Source organism: Chrysochloris asiatica, unplaced genomic scaffold, assembly GCF_000296735.1.
Source record: "Chrysochloris asiatica unplaced genomic scaffold, ChrAsi1.0 scaffold00318, whole genome shotgun sequence".
NCBI lineage: Eukaryota > Metazoa > Chordata > Mammalia > Afrosoricida > Chrysochloridae > Chrysochloris > Chrysochloris asiatica.
Genome location: NW_006408836.1, coordinates 695,360 through 701,174, shown reverse-complemented (window position 1 = coordinate 701,174; position 5,815 = coordinate 695,360).

The window sequence follows — 5,815 nt, the reverse complement described above, 5'->3', positions numbered from 1 at the left end:
ATGTCCTCAAGGTTCATCCATGTTATGCGGTGGCTTGCAGCTTCCTTGTTATTCTCCACTCTCTCTTAAAGAATCAAAATGTTTGATCCTTTGGGCACACAAGGGGACTTCAAAAAGTTCATGGAAAAAGAGAATTTAAAAATGACGCAATTTTCCACAAAATTTTCAAGGCCCTTTCATATTTCTATTGCTACAGTAGGTACAGACAAAACTATTTGAATGTAAGTATTGCTACAGTAGGTACAGACAAAACTATTTGAATGTAAGTTATAGACATCATGACAGTTTACCCCTTAATAATTAAACACATAGCCTAACACTGATGTTTTCACATATCACAATACTGCAATTAACACTCAAGGAATTTGATATTGATACCATAATATTTTCTAATATGTACATTCAGTTCACTGTTAAGTTTTCCTAGTTGTCTTGCCAGAAGAATAAACAAATCTGTCTTGGAAGAAATACAGACAAAATGTTCTTTATAATCAAGGAACTTCATCTCTCATACTTTGGACATATTATCAGGAGGAATCTAAGGAGCAATATTGATCTCTACACACCTGGAGCAAAAAAGAGTGAAGAATATCAAAGACAAATGAAAACAATTAGTCTCAAAGACCACATGAACCCCATTGTCCACTGCTTTGATTCCCAGAGAACTAGATGATGTCTGGCTACCACTCGGAACACTTTGAAAGAGATCACAATAGGAAGTCCTAGACAGGGTGGGAGAAAAATGTGGAACAGAACTCAAAGTCATGAAAAAGAACAGGTTTACTGGGCTGATAGAGACTAGTGGAAACCCTGAGACTTGGATCCTTAGACACTCTTTTGAGCTGGAGCTGAATTCACCTCTGTGGTTCAGCTTTCAGCCAAACAATGTTGTTGTTTGGTGCCATCCAGTCGGTACCGACTCATAGCAATTGTATGCACAACAGAATGAAACACTTCTCGATCTTGGGCCAACCTCACAATTGTTGCCACGCTTGAGCCCATTGATGCTGTCACTTGGCCAATCCATCTTGCTGGGGGGCTTCCTCTTTTTCTCTGACCTTACACCTTACCAAACATGATAACCTTCTCCAGCAACTGGTCTCTTCTAACAATATGTCCAAAGTATGAGAGATGAAGTTTGGCCATCTGACCTCCAAGGAGCACTCTGGCTGCACTTCTTCCAACACAGATCTGTTTGTTCTTTTGGAAGCCCACGGTACTTTCAATATTCTTTTCCAACACCATAACTCAAAAGCATCAATTCTTCTACCATCTTCCTTATTCACTGTCCAGCTTTTGCATGCATATGAGGTTATTGAAATTACCATGGGATGGGACAGGAGCATGTTAGTCCTCAAGCTGACATCTTTGCTCTTCAACACTTTAAAAAGATCTTGTGCAGCAGATTTGCCTAATGCAATGTCATTTGATTTCTTGACTGCTGCTTCCACGAGTATTGATAGTTGATCCAAGAAAAATGAAGTCCTTGACAACTTCAATCTTTTCTCCATTGTTAAGAATGTTGTTTATTGGCCCAGTGGTGAGGATATTTTTTCTTGACATTGAGATACAATCCATACTGAAGGCTATGCTCTTTGATCTTCATCAGTAAATATTTTAAGTCTTCACTTTCAGCAAACAAGGTTGTATCAACTGCATATCACAGGTTGTTAATGAGTCTTCCTCCAATACTGATTCCATGTTTTTCTTCATATAACCCAGCTTCTCAGATTATTTGCTCATAAGATGAATAATAGCTAGCACCAAAGAGGTACAATTAGAACAACCAACAGGTCTTTGGTTTGTGTGTTTTCAAAAAAATTATGATTAAAGTGAAAGTTTACAAAGCAAATTGGTTTTCCATTCAACAATATATACACATTTTTTCCTTTGTGACGTTGATTCCAATCCTCAAAATGTAACAGCACTTTTTCCACTTCCTTCCTGTATTTATCAAATTCCCTTCCTCCTTCTTTACTATTCTTCCTGCCTTCTGAGCTTTATACTTGAGTAAGTATTGCCCCTTTGATCTCTTATGACTGATTTTTCTAATCAAAACAACAACAAAATCCTCAACAGGTGAATCTGATACTCCCTTATCTTGATTTCTTATAGAAAGCCAGGGAGGTTAAAAAAAATCTATCTATCTACCTACCTATCTCCACTCTACTCATTCACAAGTGTGACTCCTACACTTTGTTTTGTAAAATCTATATAGTATAAATAGCATACACCAAATTTTCTTGAGATTAAGAATTCTTTGAGAGGAATTGAGCTATTGTGGGGACTTCAAGGCCCAAAATTCCTTGAGGATGGCGCATTTTCCTGGTGTGGTGCTATATGTAGGATAAGCACTGGACTGCTAACTTTAAGGTCAGCCCCTAGCCGATCCTCATAGGAAACCCTACACAGTTCAAACCCCCTAGCCGATCCTCATAGGAAACCCTACACAGGGTTACTATGAGTCAGAAGTTACTTGGTGGCATTTAATACAATGAAAGACATTTCAATTGGGTTAGGTAGGAAAAGTTTAAGTAGAGTTCTACCATCAGAGGAACTGATCATCTCTTGAGAATTGTTTTTTTCCCTTGAAGCCAGAGTTGCTTAAGATTTAGAATCTACCCAATGTTATACAATCGCCAAATATTTCTAAGATAAAACAAATGTATTCAAAGATGATTACTTGACCAATGAAACTAAGCAGAATACTTTAGTTTTATTAGCAAAATTTCAATTAAAAATAATAAGTACTAAAATATAAAATAAAAATTATTAAGAATAATAGTATCCCATTGTTGGTGTGGCACTGTGGTCTAATGTGTCAAACTGCAAAGTTGTTTGAACTACAGGATTTGTGGTTCAAGCTCAACAGCTGCTCCTTGGAAACCCCATGTTGTTGTTGTTAAGTGCTGTCAAGTCGATTCCAACCCATAGCGACCCTGTATAGGGTTTCCTTGCAGTTCAAACGGCTTTGCAGTCTGACTCATTAACCCACAGCGCCACACCAGAACTCCAGGAAACCCTATACAGGGTCACTATGGGTCTGTATCGACTCGATGGCACTTAACAACAACAACAACACTGTTGAACTACACTATAGTATCCTTTTTAGTTTTTTAAAAAATGTTATCCCTACTTCCAATATTCTCATCACTACAAATCTGCATGGGAATATTTTTATTCATGACTGTTTTAAGGACTAAGAAAAACAGAAGAACTCTAGAAAGCCCAACATTGTTTTAGGGTTCAATCAATATTCAAATATTATTGCAAATGAGATCAACACTGGGCAGCACAGCAAAAAAAATATATATAAGGCTATTATTCAAATACTTCATCAAATAAGAATTAGTTGATTGGCAAATTGACAAGTGATATGCTTTTAAGAACTGCTCCAGGGACTGTTACTTTCTCTACAAGATCCTCTGAAGTAAATTTAAGATTATGTAGGAAGCAGAGGAGTTACTACTCTATGTTTTTTTTTTTTATTATTATTCTTGATATGCCCTCCCTACCTCTGGTAGTGTTGTGGTTATTGATAAGTACAATGGAGTTGGTTCTGACTCATAGTGACCCTGCACAGGGTTTCCGAGGCTATAAATCTTTATGGGAGCAGAAAGTCTCATCTTTCTCCCGCAGAACAGCTGGTAGTTTCAAACTGCTGACCCTGTGGTTGGCAGCCCGACTTACAACCATTACGCTATTAAAAATATCTGTTATAACAGATAAGTATATGTTAATGCAATACAAGATCCACATGGGTTTTAAGGGTAAGAACAAGACTTCATAGACATATTTTGGTTTATGATAAAAATATCCTTTGCCATTTTGCTATGTTAGCAAAAATTTGCAAAACAGTCATACGAGCTTTAATTCCAAACCTAGATAAAAGCCAAAGAGATTTGTGTGTGTGTGTTAACAACAACATCAACAATACCTAATAGAGCCTCTTCCAAATATTTTAACAATACCTAATAGAGCCTCTTCCAAATTTCTGTGTCACAGACTGGGTCCCCAGATAGGATGTCCTCTCTGGACATTAATACCTTAGGATCAATACCCGGGGAAAGAAAGAAAGAAGCACAATTGGACAGAAATAAAACCAGCTACAATGCAGGCCTACGAACGGCTGGTAGTGTAGTGGGTTACATGTTGAACTGCTAACCACAAGTTAGAATCCACCAGCCACTGAGGGAGAAAGATGAAGTTTTCTGTTCCCATAAAGATTCTGTTCCCATAAAGCCTCAGAAACCCTATACAAGGTTGCTATGAGTCAGAACTGACTTAACAGCACACAACCACCATCAGTTAGTAGCCTGAGCCATTTGACATATTCACCACCATGACTGCCATTACCAACTTGGGAACCTTGGAGTGAGAATTACTCTTTAGTGTTGTTTCAATTTGAACTGAAATAGTCAGGATTTTATACTTCCAAACAGTCTGATTGGATATTGGCCACCCCTGAAGGCACAATCTTAAGTAAATAAGTCCTCTGCATCTGGCTTCGTACTTGAAACAACTGACAACTGAAATCTGTCTTCCCATGGCCCTTTCAATTGCTAGGGTAGGACAGTTCCTCACCAAAAGGGTTTCTGGCCTGTATATCACAATACCTACCACAAATACCATGAAGATGCATAATTACTGGGGTTATCTGTTGGGGTGGGAGGAAATGCATTTTGGGAGTATACACAACATGTTTAATCTTCTGGATCAAAGCAGTAAAAGTAATTTTCAAAGAAGACAGACTAATAATTTAATTTATTCTTTTATATTATCCTGACTCCAGGTCAGATCTTATTTTAGAATCTCTTGTAAACAAAGAATAGAAAGAAAAACATGTTTAGAATTCTTTATGTTCTGTAGAACACTAAGATTCCTATCGAATGTGAGTCTTTTCAGTGTTTATGATAGATCACAGCATGACAGAATTCTTAAGAACAAGATACTATCATAATTAAGCTTTTCTTTCTTTTTTATTTTTTGCATTCCTTGACCTTATTACTGCTCCAATAATAGAAAGTGAGGTCATTATATCATGTTGAGAGAGGCATAATTAATACAAGAAGACCTGGAAAGTTATTTTACCTTTCACTTACAAGATTATTGTACAAAACTCTCTCAATCAAACTTGGCCTGGTATTGTTGCACATTCTTGGTCTGGAGGAAAGTCAAGTAGACTAATAGAACTTTCTAAGATTTTGTAGATTATTATACCCAAGACACAGTTCTAATTTGGGTTTAAAAGAAAATGGTGGCACTTGAAAAGACACGTAGACAAGCCTGGAACAGCTAGAGGAAGAGAAGATACTTCTTGAAAGAAAGTCAGCCAGGAAAAACAAAAATAAACATGGCAGTCTGATTAGCTACTACAAGAACAAGCAAGTTGTTCCCTGGGGAGCCATCAAGGCAGGCAATCAAGTCCCTTCATGACAAACCCCCTCCCAAGATTGAAACTCAAAGGGAATACATGAGCAGATATTTAAGCTTGCTGGCAGCCACGTTGGTCTACTGTTGACAGGAAGTGGGGGAAAAGCAGCAATGAAGTGGTGGGATGAGTCCAAACAAGTCACATAGACCCCATTGATGTGGACTATGGTGAGAGCTTATTTGCCTGGAGTACAGTGAGATCTGGGGACTCCTGAGTCCATTGTCAAGGACATGGCCATGGAAGGCTACAGCTGTGAGTGAAGGATCCAGTTGATATGAGATGAGGGGATATGAACAACAGTGCCCATTGCAGATAGTGCCCATTGGACCTAGCTTCAATGGCTGGATGTTCAGAACTCAACAAGAGGAAGGAAAAGAGAAA